Consider the following 14,262-nt stretch of genomic DNA (forward strand, 5'->3'; position numbering starts at 1 on the left):
ATCGTAGAATTCAAGCGTAAAGCCCGACCAAATATTATTATCGTGATTAGCTTTCAAGAACTGTAACCATTCTCTTGTGGAGCTGTCATAATGGACCTTTCGAGCTCAAACAACACATTTGACGTCGTTGCTCTCAGAATCGTTTGCACTACCGTAATAACGAACATAAACCCACCGCGGTTGTCTAGTGGTTATGGTGCTCGACTGCGGACCCGAAGGTCACGGGATCAAATCCCGATCGCGGCGGCCGCATTTTCGTCTCCATCGAAAATGCTAGAGGCCCGTGTATTTAGATTTAGGCGCACGTTAAAGAACCCCAGGTGGTCGAAATTTCCGGATCCCTCCACTACTGCCTCTCTCATAATCATATCGTGGTTTTGGGACGTAAAACCCGAACAATTATATTACATCAATAGCGTAAACAAAAACATGCAGGTCTTTCTTAAACATCGCCAGTAAATAGAAGATGGTCATCGCAGTAAGGAGGAGGGAGAAAGTTTAATGAAGAGAAATGCAAGGAACTCGGCCAGGAAAGCCTGTCTATAGAGCGCTACTCTTAACCAAGGTAAGGGGAAGAGTGAGAGACAGGGATAGAAAGCGATATATGGACACGTGAATATGACACCGTACAATTAGCTGCTGCGTACACGTTGTACAGTAGACGGATGTGCGCTATAACTGCAATTTGCGCAGGAGTCTTCACGTGGAATATATAGAGACGATCATCTAGGCGTTTCTCAGTTACAAAGTTCAACAGAAATTTTTGGCGCGTTCGGCATGGTCCAACCTGCTTTCGTACGTTTAAAAGCTGCTCCAAAAGGTCCAGGAGACGAAACAGCCTACATTTACAGCATGTGCCTTTTGCGCAGCCGTGTAATGAGGGCACACGCAGAGGATGGGGCATATACACTCTAAAGTGTGACACTCGCAATAATCGGCGTTCCGTTCCCATCCGATCACGTGAACATGAGTGAGTGAACAAACTTTTATTTGGTCCAGCGAAACGCGATAAAACGCGCACCCAGCTAATCTCACGACGGGACCGACAGGTCTAGTCCATCGGTCCACAAGGGGTCCCCGAAACATCCGTGGCTGAGAACCACTGCCATAGACATTGCCCTGGTCTGCGCTTCCGGCTTCCACTTGAGCTGCGAAGAGGCCAGGAAAGACTGCTTCATAGATTATGGCTCGATGTGGCGTGCGCTCTCTGACACCTTCACGTGTTCCAGTCCCATGAAGGTGCCAGAGAGCGCACGCCAAATCGAGCCACAATTTATGAATTATGAGGTACTCTCTCTTGGCCTCTTCGCAGCTGAAGTGGAAGCCGGAAGCGCAAACTAGGGCAATGTCTATGGCAGTGGTTCTCAGCCACGGATGTTCCGGGGACCCCTTGTAGAAAGGTGGAAGTGATGGGAGAGTGCTTGCAGCGAGAGAAAGTGGGCGTCGGCGTCGTAACCTCACGCAACATGCAGCGTGAAATAGGTGCCTTTTATATCTACCTGGCAAAGAACGGTCAAACTAATGTGCCACGCCAGTTCGGTCTAAACAGCTTGCCGATTTGTTCTACGGTCGGCACCCACAATAAATATGCTTCTAGCTGCGTTTGCGTTTGAAGCATGCAAGCCTGGAAAAAGCAGGCTATGCATATGTCGTAGAAAACTGCAACAAAAGCTTTACAGCCATCTCATAAAGAAGACAAAGGGGAAACATAAGTGAGCTCCGCCGCAATGCAAAAATCTGATGCGGTGAAGCATACCAAAAATCGGAAGGGGAATAAAGTGGTTTCAAAAAACGCGTTTTGTTTTTTCTCGAACATGCACTTCGCAGACCCCCCGAAATGGCTTCGAGGAAGCCCTAGGGTCTGCGAACCCCCATATGAGAAGCATTGGTCTAGGTAGTCCACTTTGACGGTAGTTGGAGTCATGCTAGTGTCGCGCCCCGGATGTTTTAATGTCGTTAGAGAACAAGGCGGAGACGGAAATGTTAACGGACATACTTTTCTCGTTAGTGTGCGCCACATGTACCACCGCGTCAGCCTGTTCCTTTCCAGCTACTCCACAATGACTACGAATCCACTGCAGTGCGAGAGTCATGTTCGCAAAGAGGCGCCTCAGTGAACAAACTCATGATGTCATAGAGACCGTGCGCTGCTTCTTGCTATGTAATTGATTCTGACTTGAACCGTCGACTTGGAGTCGCATAATACCGTCCAATTCGCGAGGCTTTGCCGTACTATGCAGTGGACTGCCTTTTCAAACACCGGTCATCACAGCTGCAGTGTATACGAACGATGCCTACGCGCTATCTTAAGCGTTACGTGGTGCACATTCCGCATACTGTTAGAGCGGCCGCTGAAAAGGTCTCTGTTGGAGTGCCATCTGCGAAAATATGCTCGGTAACAGCAATGTAGGAAAGCGCGAAATTATTAAACCCAGTGGGTGGTATTTTCAATTTTTTCTCTATTCCGGGGATCGAAAATCACACCAACGACTTTTCCATCGTTTGGAGTGGTATTTCGAGTATGTCTAACCGTGCCTAAGAAGGTGAACTGTTCGATGGGTTCATTTCTTTGTTAGAGACAACTAATGAAACCGACAGACAATTAAGTCAAGGCAAGCATAAGGGATATTATTTGTTGTTTTTAACTGTAGCGTAATGATCGTGACCCACATTGAAAGGTAAATAAAGTGGACGATAAAGCACACTTTCCGCCGGTGGGATATGAACCCACAAGGTTCGAATTACGTGTCCTATGCTCTGCCAATTGATCTACGACGGAGAGAACCCCCTCGTACACTCTGTTGGGTATTTATGTGCGCTTTAATCCCTGGGAGTGTTAGCCAGCGCCACTCGTAGCCAAGCCGGCGAGTGTGGAACACTCTTTTTATCAGAGGGCGCCACGTGGCGCGTGATCTTTGCACTGGAGGCAGCTGACCAATAAACCCTCGCTTGATAACTCGCATGTACTTTCATAACGAGGGCTTCGTCCCGGCAGATTTGATGCCTTAGTTAGCATGCGAGGGTTTATTGGTCAGCTGCCACCTCGTGCATATGATAAACTACAGACAAATAGATAACGCAAGGAAGGCGCCCTGTAGACCTGCAGTATGAGCCGTTATATCAATCTGGTTGACCCCGCAGTGACCATCTTCACATAGGTACAGTCAATATACAGAGAAAAAAGCGAGCAGCAGCACTTGTCGCGTTTTCGGTGTCAAACCAGCCTTTCACGGTGCGCGCGGCTCAGGCCTCCTGCTGTTCTTGCCGGTCTTAACTCGGTAGAGCTATATGCGTCTCTCTGAGTCACATACAACGTATGTCTGATAACGGACACGAAACTAAAGCTTCGATCAAATTAAAATTTAATGACAGCGACTACCAGCACACCACGGGCAGTACGGCGCGTACATTCTGAAGAGAAGGGTTTCGCGTATACATTCATTTTACAGATGGGTTTCGGTGCCGCCATAGTGGGCTGTTGACCTCCCGGTTTTGTACCTTTAACTAAACTAACAGTGCTATCCAGTAGACGCATGCACATAAAAACGGTTGAGTTGGTGCATTCGAAGTTTCCTGACCTTGTTAATTTCACGGCACGACAAAAACCAAAAAAAAAGAAAACATTTGTTTAACGGCCCAGGGTGTAGGCACCCATGTGTCGAACGTAAAATACGTAGAGCTCAGGCGTGTAGCCAGAAATTTTTTTCTGGGGGGGGGGGGGGTCTTCAAGCACCCTGTATTTAAATAACATGTTTGTGATTGTATGTATGCGTGCATATATACACATGCAAAATTTTTAGGCTTGTGCGAATAGTACATTATAGGTTCGAAGCCAATTCAAAGCGAATAGTGGTATGATCGAATAATTTAGAATGGAATTCGAATAGTATATACTATCACATATTATAAAAAAATGAGCATATTTGTCATGACCCAACTAACCTGCACGATATTTTTGATAATTGAAACAAGGTATGTGCAAATGTCATTCTTTGTGGTAGAATACAAGTAGAATGCAAGTGATATCCTGTAAATTACGTTACTTTTTAAACTTTACTATAATCAGTTCATATAAGCCGGTATAACAAGCTTTTAAACTTATAAAAAGATGAATCGATGTGAGGATAATTTGTTCATTTAACCTTGAAGTGTAGTTTCGCGGCAGTGCGGATTTTCCTTGAATAGGTGTTTTCACGGCATAGCAATTCCAAGCTGCAGTGAAACCATCTTTACAAGGAACTACATGCGGTTTATGTATGTATGTTCGTTCATTTCGAATATTTCGAAATTTAGAATAATTTAAATTTGTTTCGAAGCGAAATCGAATACTGCAATATTCGTTCGAATATTCGAGCTGCTCGAATATTCGCACAAACCTAAAATTTGTTTAAAAAAAAGGGGGGGGGGCTGAACCTCCACCCCTCTGGCTACGCCAGTGGTAGAGCCGCGGGCTGCTGGTTGTACCAGCGTCCGAAGCTGCATGCTCGCGATAGCTGTAGGTGCTAGATATGCTTGTCCATCAGCCCGTGCCTATAATATGCGGCAGCGTCCTGTGTGGTCTCATCACGATTCGGCCTGTGCTTTCTTTATTTTTCGTATTTTCACTTTCTTTCCGCCGTAGTTATGACCTTCTTTAGCTCAGTTATGAATTAATAAAGCGTAAGCATTCTTTGGCGAGAACCCTTGGAAAATCGGAGCCACAACCATGTCGGTAACGCGACCAAGCGTGACACCTTTTATCCCACATGAATACATATGCACGTGTATATATGGCTCCATAGAAAATGAACGGAGAAGCCTAAAATGGAGGTGGGCCAACTTCAACTTTGTGGGTGTTTGGGGTGGGTCAACTTGAAAAAATTTGGGGTTGGACCAACTTGAAATTTTGGGGTGGGCCATAACACATGTAATCGTTAAAACAGTGTAAAAATAATAGTAAATAATTAAAGAAACAGCTGTGGTGTACGTGGCAAAAAAAAAAAAAAAAACACGCGCATAATGTCATCTATGAGTCGTCCAAGTGAAAGAGAAGCGTTGTGTTTTACTGTAGGTATAGCAGAACGTCGCTGGAACGCCGTTTTCGGGCGGCAATGGCATTGTGTCTTTCATGTTTTCTCTAGCGCTCCCATGGCACGCGCCTCCCGCGAACACTGAAACGCGTTTGGCGAAGTTCAAATTTTTCTTATGTGTAGAGTCCTGCCTGTCAGCTTTACATCTTGTCCTGTGTAGGTCACGTATTCGTGTAGGTCACGTATGTTTAAATTTTGCAAGAATGGATGCGTAGCGCAGTTAAGGCACTCGCCTTCGGAGCGTGAGGGCCCGTGTTCAAACCCACGCCCCGGAGCGAAACCCTACTTTCTATATTCATTTATTTCTTTATAGTGGCGATCGTCTTACGCCATCGACAGACGGACGGGCAGTTTTCTCGTAAGGCGACATGGAAATGCTTGCGCATTTAAAAAAAAGCCATTGTGACGGCGCTGAAAGCCCAAGGCCATGACTGTGCATAAGCAAAAAAGGCACAAGTGATAATATATATATATATATATATATATATATATATATATATATATATATATATATTCAACGCAAATGTTTGGCCTGTTCGGCGCTCGCGTGTCTGGAAAAGTCAGGTTCAATGCCAGTCAAGCAGATAGTTCGCCACTTGGAATTCGAGATAATGCTGGCTCATATGCGCTTCCATTTGTGCGTACTGATGTGAAGCTACAGTCTCAGGGTGCGTTTTTTTATTCATTTTTTTAGTAATGCGTCACTGCATACATCCGCGGGAATCTTCAACATCAATAGGCCACGTGGTGATGGAACGAGGTGATAGATCGAAATGTCTTTAATTTCTGGGTATGTCTGAACCAATGGAGCCATCTATGCGAAACAATAGCCACCTATATTGGACCATAGAAAACTTTGCAATGCTAGGTAGTTACCCTGGAAGAACAAAGAAATAATAGTCATGAAAGATGCTTAACGCAGGTGTTTGTGTTGCCTGGTTCTGCAGTGTCCGTTTGTGCACGCCTTGCCTTCCTTCATGGTGATTCCTTATAAACTAGCTAGAGTTCCGGTCGTTCAAGGAAAATAATTGCCTTGTAGGATGGTTCGGTTGTACTTTACTGACTATGGGTGCTAACGAATAATTTCCTTATTTTCTTCCCCCGTTGCTCTTCAGCAACCAGAAACTGTAAAGCAGCTTTGTACTCTCTATTAGGAATCACAGGTCACAATAATGCTTGTTCAAAATAGGTGAGAAAGAGGGTGATGGTAGCCCACCCGTACATAACGATTTCCTGTGTTCGAATAGACATAGCAATGACCTTCATGGTATTTCTCGACCAGCTTTTGTTTACACTTCAGTTTGGGCGTTTTATTCTTCTTTTACACATAAGTACACGTTATGGAGTGTACTTATGTACCAAACCAGACGCCATGGCTGGTTTTCGACGCCTTCGTATACGAAGGCTCCATTGACAATGTGTATGATCTGGTGACTTACGTACAACAACAAAAAATGAGCAGACGGCTACCTGTGACACTATTTCTGGATGTCAAAGGTGCATACGACAATGTTTCTCACGAAGCCATACTTGACGCCCTCGAGTCGGTCGGTCGGTGTGCGCGGCCGAGTGTACCGCTGGATCAGTTGCTACCTGCATGTGAGATTATTATTTGTGCAAACTGATGATGGGCTGACTTCTGAGCATTGCACAGACCGCGGTGTTCCTCAAGGTAGCGCCTTGAGCCCCACACTATACTGCCTTGTTTTGACCGGTCTCGTGGAATGCATACCAGATTCCGTTCAGATATCTATCTATGCGGACGATATTTGTGCCGGGAAGTCAGGTGCAACACGTCCTCAGCTACGCGCGAGGCCCCAGAAAGCAGCAAGAATTCAGTATCGGCGTACCTTAGAGATCGAGCCCTCGAGATCACTCCTGAGTAATCGGCGCTGGTCGCGTTCACGCGGAATGCAATTACGTCATATCCCATCGCCATCAATGGACAAAATGTCTGGTACACCAGGACTCACAGGTTCTTTGGAGTAACCATCGATCAAGAACTCCGCTGGAGTACACATGTGGCCGCTCTGAAGAAGCGTCTAACGGCATCGCGCAGCTATTCAAATTCCTCGGAGGAAAAAAAGTGGGGCGCGTCAGTGCACGCGATGTTACAGTTATACAGGACGCTGTTTCTTGGGTACACGAGGTACAGCTTGTCGGTATTGACAAACACTTGCAAAAGTAATATACGCACAATCGAAGACGCCCAGGGCCAGGCACTCAGAGTTTGTCTATTTGCTGCGCTGCACATCAACAGCGGAGGCTATCGCAATAGGTGGATAGCAAAACGGCGCGTCGTCTGCTACGGTACTTCCGGTTCGAGGCCTAGCTCTTCGCTGCTTCAAGGTGCCTGCTGTTCAGTGTAATCGGAGAGGAAACACGCGCAATTCTGCGACGCGTTTGTAGCCGGTTGTCGAGTGATTGTGTTCTTGAATTCTTCTGCGAATGGATACAAGATATTTCGCAGTTTATAGAACAAAGCGATAAGTAGAAATCGGCAAACACGGGGAACGGTGAGAGGCGGGTCTCGAGCGCAGCATGCGAGTGTAGATATACGGATATGTTTTAAAACACACAGTAATAGTTTGAAGAAATAGCTTGATTTAGTATTTGAGCACAAACGGCGCCTACCTCAAAATCGCTCACACATATGAGCACACGTGTGTCAACATACGTAGGTTCCCAAATCACCTAAATACTTAAGGCAAAAGCACACGTACTCTGTCCGATCAAGTACGCCGGTACAGTATACTTGCATTGCATATACTGTACTGCGTACTTTTTGACAAATTTATAAAAACTACTCAGCAGGAGAACCTGGGCAGCGATCACTTCATCATACGCACCGAACTACACAACGCGACAGCCCCACCCCGTACATTCACGCTAACGGACTGGGATGCCTTCCGCACCCTTCGCAAAAACAACACAACCGCATCAAATGCATTCACCGAACTACTCTCCTCACTCCAGGAAGACATAGCCAAAACAACGAAAACCATACAAATAGAACAACTCGACGCCCCGAGAATGGACCCACACCTCGCACACATGCTCGAGGCAAAAGCATCGTTACTCGCACGCTGGAAAACACGACAACTTAACAGACGCTTACGCAAACGCATAGCAATACTCAACAGAGAAATCGCCCAGTACTGTAAGGAGCTCATACGACTCCAATGGCACGAACTCTGCTCGGCGGTAGACGGCCGCATGCGAGCGGGAGGTAAATGGAACCTGCTAAAACACATGCTCGACGACCGCCAAACAAAAGACAACCAGAGTCATGCCAAAGACCGTCACCTTCACTCGCACAAAAAGACGGGAAGAATGGAGACATCCTTCCTTGAGGAAATCGCCAAACGACACCTTCCCCTACACACCGCACATCCCACCGACTACCCCCAAATAGAATGCGAAACAATACCCGAACTCGATGACCCCTTCACGGAGTCTGAAATTCGGAAAGCCTTGCACAACCTCAACAGTAGATCGGTCCCTGGCCCCGACAGGATAACCAACCGCCTGCTGCGAAACTTAGAAGACCAAGCCATCACACTACTCACGAAAGACATAAACCACATGTGGGAAACCGGCCACGTGCTTAAACAATGGCGCACGGCCACGGTGGTCTTCCTCCCAAAGCCAGGCAAACAATTCAACTTTGACAATGTACGCCCCATCTCCCTAACCTCATGTATAGGAAAAGCAGCTGAACATGCAATCCTTAATCGCGTATCGCGTTATATAGAGGACCACGGACTCTTTCCATTCAACATGGTAGGGTTCCGACCACACCTCTCAACACTAAGACCTCATGTTATTACTAAAGAAGCAGATCTTCGACTCAAAAACGAGGGATTCCCGCGGCATCCTCGCCCTAGACCTCGCCAAAGCATTCGACACCGTTTCCCACCGCTTCATACTGGAATCCATTGCCAGCCTCGGCCTTGGTAAAAGATTCCAGGCATACATCCGTTCTTTCCTGCAAGACAGAAAAGCCCAACTACGAGTATCGCAACTCACATCCGACACATACACATTAGGTCCCAGCGGGACCCCACAAGGGACAGTCATTTCTCCACTCCTTTTCAACATATGAATGGAGGGACTGTCCGACAAACTCCGCGACATCCCTAACATAAACCATGCTCTTTACGCGGACGACATCACCATCTGGTGCCCGGGAGGCTCCCTGGCGGAAGTAGAGCAAGCCCTTCAAGCCGCTCTCGATATAACAGAAGCCTACCTACAAAACACCGGACTGCGACTGTCACCCACGAAATCCGAATTGCTACTGCACCGGCAATCTCGCCAAGGCGTTCGTAATCTAACTCCTTTACACGAGCTTCCCATAGCACTGCAAGCCAAAGACGGGCAACGAATACCCCGCGTTGACTCCATACGCATTCTCGGTCTCCTAGTCGAGGCCACCGGGTGCCATGTACGTACTATAACACACATCAGAACTAAAACAGAAAACATTCTCCCACTCATCCAGCGAGTCTCGGGTCGCAGGCAAGGCCTCGGCGAGGACAAGCTCATGCGCATATATCATGCGTTCCTAATGAGCCACATCAATTACGTCGCCTCTGCCCACAACTGGGCAAAGGTGGAAAAAACGAAACTCAACACGCTCATGCGCCAAAGTATTAAACAAGTCCTCGGCCTACCCCAAAACACGTGTACCTCCCGTCTCGACCAACTAGGCATGCACAACAACATAGACGAAGTGATCGAGGGCCAGACCACGGATACCACGGCCCAAGTGGTCCACCTCTCCTCTTCCAAGGCAGGCCGTCGACTACTAAACGAAGCCGGCATGTCCTCACACCCCTACCTTGAACCCGCAGTAACACACCGGAAGTGTTTCTGGTTAACCTCCCGGCCTTCTCCTTTTCTGTTTTCCTTTTCAATAGTGTAGTTGCTACGTGATGTGAGTCGTTACGTGATGTTACATTGACATTAGTTACCTGACTATATTACATGATGTTACGCGATTTTTAGGCACGTGTCTAGATGTTACGTGGTTTTAGTCACGTGGCAGTATGCTACGTGATGTTACGTGATTTTTAGTGACTTGACTAGGTGTTGCGAGATGTTACGTGATTTTTAGTCGCGTGACACGTTGTTACGTAATGTTACGTGATTTTATGTCTCGTGGTGAACACCCGCTTTGTTTAGTTTACAAATGCGACGTGTCAATCACTTCTTTTTCTTCGTGAAGTTAACCATTGCTACATTGCTATTTCTGTAAATAATAAATACAGAACATTTGAGCGAAGTGCCCTTGTACGGCGGTCGAACCGAACCAACGCATGCTCAGGCTGCGAAAACTTTCGTCGCCTACCAGTGTCAAATAGAAAGACCGAGTGCATCCAACGAGCACCGCTCAAGAAGCGACGCATTAACTCGCACAATGACGAAGCGGCTCGCCTTTCCCAACGAACGGCTGCCATCCATTGCTACCGTCGCTCTTGCTCATGACCCCTTGCGGTAAATGAGCAAAACCGTGTTGCGGCCGAGTTTTTGTAGGTGTTTGAGCACCCCACCCCAGAGCAATTGTGATTCGACATCTCTTGAAGTTTCAGCCACCACACATACAACGAACGTTGCTTATTTCACTACGGAAACGTGAACAACGCGGAAACACACGTACAACAACGTAACGACGGCGGCCGTCAGGTTACTTTCCCGAGAGTAATGAGCAAGTTCGCCACCTATCGCGCTTCCGTCGGCGAGCACTAGGCGTATATACTACACTAAATTCGCGCACAAGCGCAGGTAGGTATGCTGACGCAGCGCTCAGCCGATGACGAACGCGAAAATCGAAGTAGCGTTGAATGAAGTAAACGGTAATAATAATAATAATAATAATAATAATAATAATAATAATAATAATAATAATAATAATAATAATAATAATAATAATAATAATAATAATAATAATGGGATTTTACGTCACAACACCACGATATGATTGTGAGAGACGCCGTAGTAGAGGACTCCGGACATTTCGGCCATCTGGGGTTCTTCAATGTGCACCTAAAGCTACGTGTAAGGGCCTCAAGCATTTTCGCCTCCACCGAAAACGCGTCCGCCGCGGCCAGTATTCGATGCCGCGACCTTCGGCTCAGCACTCAAGTCCCATAACCACTAGACCACCGTGGCGGGTGACGCCATTGTCGTAACAGCTAAATGCACAGAGCTAGTACCGTAGCCAGAAATTTCTTTCGAGGGGGGGGGGGGGGTTCAACCTTGGGTTCAACCATACTTTATGCATGTCCTGTGTATAATGCAAACTTGAACATTTTCGGAGGGACGAGGGAATTAAACAGCGCCCCCCCCCCCCCCCCCCCCCCCCACCGGGCTACGCCAGTGTACACAGCTGAGCTCAGCGTTTTGCTCCGAAAACCGCAATGTCTTCTCTGATGAACACACCGTGCTAGTATAAGGCACTAAACGTTAGTCCTTTGGCGTCTTTGCGTCTTTCCGATTGCTGATAACACTCAAAACCATATTTCATAGGCAATAAATCGACCACTCTTTTTCGAATTATTCTCTCACAAAGTTACCAGTTGCCAGAGAACGCTTCTGTCCCGGTGGCCGTGTTTGCTGTGGCGGCCTGCTGTATCTTCTTGGTCCTCACCTACTGCAAACGGAGGTCGGGTAAGGACGAGGTAAGAGAATAACACCGACGAAGCAACAGCATCCGTGTCCCTTGTAGTGATCAGATGACAAAACTTGAAATTCGGCGAGCCATTCCCTCGCCTTTGCACATTATCTCATATTTTGACTTCCATACTGACGCCTCAGTAGTTCACTTCAATAACAGACAGCAATGAAGAACAATATAGGAGGTACGGATTTTTCAAGCTACTGAGCTTCTTCATTCTCCTTACGAGGTATCGTATTTGCGTTGTGATTGCACCAAGGGTACGGTTGTATGAAAGAACTGTACAATCAATAGTCAACGCATCGCACGTCGATGGCCTGAAAAGGATATTTAAAACACAAATGAAATATAAACTACAAGGATTTTCGCTCTTGAAAGAGAGGCAGCAAGACGCAGCTGATCAAAAGTTGGCACAAGTCAAAACCCTATCGGGTCGTACATTCAGAAGTTTCTTGTGTGTACAATAAATAACATGAGGAGTGCAATAAAAAAATGTTTTCGGCATCTTCACGAAGTTGCCGAAGTTGCCCTTTGTAACAATGTCAGGTATTAACATTACTTCACGCGTCACACTACATACAATTCAGTAATATTGGCAAATATGAGGGTATAAGCTCGCAAACAAGAGCAGAAAAAAAGCAAAACATTTCTTTGAGTACCTGATGCTTAAGATTACACGACTCGTGATCGTACACAACAAAAATTACTTATTCATCGTGAGAAGCTTTTAGCGCAAAAAGACAGGGACACAGAGGGAGGGAACAACACCAGCGCTACTATCAACTGAAGGCTTTATTAGGCCAGAAGAAAACATATATACTCGGACTATGTCACTCGCGGCACATGCGCACGGTCAACGGTGCAAAACAAGGCACTATCTCTCCCTACCTATTGTTAACCCCTTTCCTTTAGGAGCGAAACTTCTTTGTTAGAAATCGTTAATGACGGGTGACTGATGCAAGATGATCCCCTAATGTGTACGTGATAAGCCTCTGCCAGTTCTCGCGTGGTGCGATCACGGTGCTTAAATAAGGTGACCGTGTCAGAGAAGCGTGCTTCGCCTCCACACTGCGCAGAATGCATTGCTAAGTGCGTGAGCGGCTTTCCTTTTTCCTCAAGATGAATATGTACCAACTAGCTCGACTTTCGGTCTTACTTCAAAAATTACTTAAGTTACGGTTACAAAAATTTAACATTTTGCGAATAAGCGAAACTTTTTTACGACAATCCGAACATCCGGTATTAAATTTGGTCCTCGAATGAACCAGCTCACGTGCAATACTTCGGCAGTTCTCAAATACAAAGCATAAGATGCTGCGCTAAAAACTCGTTTCTTTTAAGGGCTCGTTGGCTCTCTAATAAGCGTTCATTTCGAAGATACACCCTTCATTCTATGGCCATTTAATATCTCTGTAACCACTATTTATGAGCAATGATCGAACGATTAGCTTTAAAAAGCACTCGTTTCACAACGCTACAGATTCTCTGGTGGCTAACTAACAAAAAGGTCACTAGGATGAGCCAACACGTTACGAACCAAAAGTGACCCAGAATAGTACGAGAGAGAGAGAGAATAAACGTCTATTGTGAGCAAGCGCTGGGCACCCAAGGTGGGTGGCCTCCTTATTCCAGGTAGCCGCGGGCCTTCGCCATCTCTCGTACTCGTTGAACCAGGCTGCGCCGATTATTCAGGTCTGGCTCCGATAGCTTGGCCTCCCACTGCTCTTCGGTTAGTGTAGCGGCGCTAGGGTTTTTTACGCATCGCCATACCATATGACACCGAGTGTCCGATACATCATAGTACTTGCAGAGTACTTGCAGACGTACGAAATGGGGGGGAGGGGAAGGGGGTGCGTAGCCAAATGGTTAAGACACTTGCCCTCGAAGCGTGAAGGCGCGGGTTCAAACCCAGTCCCAGAGAGAACATTTAATGTGCTTTATTCATTTAATTCTTTATTGGCTATGATTCCCTTAGTGACAGAGGGGCAGACAGACGGATAGCTCCTCGTTGTGTCGGCGTCGGGACGTCCAGAAACAAAACTTAGTACTTAACGTATCCGGTACGCTGGAGAACAGTGTACTGGATGCTCAGTGACCCCTTTTAGGGCGCTTATTCCTGATGTGATTTTCGGTGTGGTCACGTGGTGTTTTCAAATTTCATGGACTTTCTTCTTTAGACGAAAAAATTCTCTCAGGATAGGTACTTTGCTAAATAAAGTGCAACTAGATGTCTCTTAAGTATGCCTACAGGTTTTTCATTGACACCTTGAAAATATGGAGAGTACTTCTAGAATCGCAAGATTTAATATAATTAAGTAATTAAATCTCATTAACGAAAAATAACCGGCGGCTTCTTCCATATACTGGGAGCAATATTTATTAAATGTTATTCGCGTAATGCAGTTTCTCTTCCTTAAAATCTTGGTTCTCTATAGCTGGGGCACCCCGTATATTGCGTTATATATAGTGTGTCCAGGCGAATATTGTTGAGATGCAAAAAAAAAAAAAAAAAAC

This window comes from Rhipicephalus sanguineus, chromosome 1, assembly GCF_013339695.2.
Source record: "Rhipicephalus sanguineus isolate Rsan-2018 chromosome 1, BIME_Rsan_1.4, whole genome shotgun sequence".
Classification (NCBI taxonomy): Eukaryota; Metazoa; Arthropoda; class Arachnida; order Ixodida; family Ixodidae; genus Rhipicephalus; species Rhipicephalus sanguineus.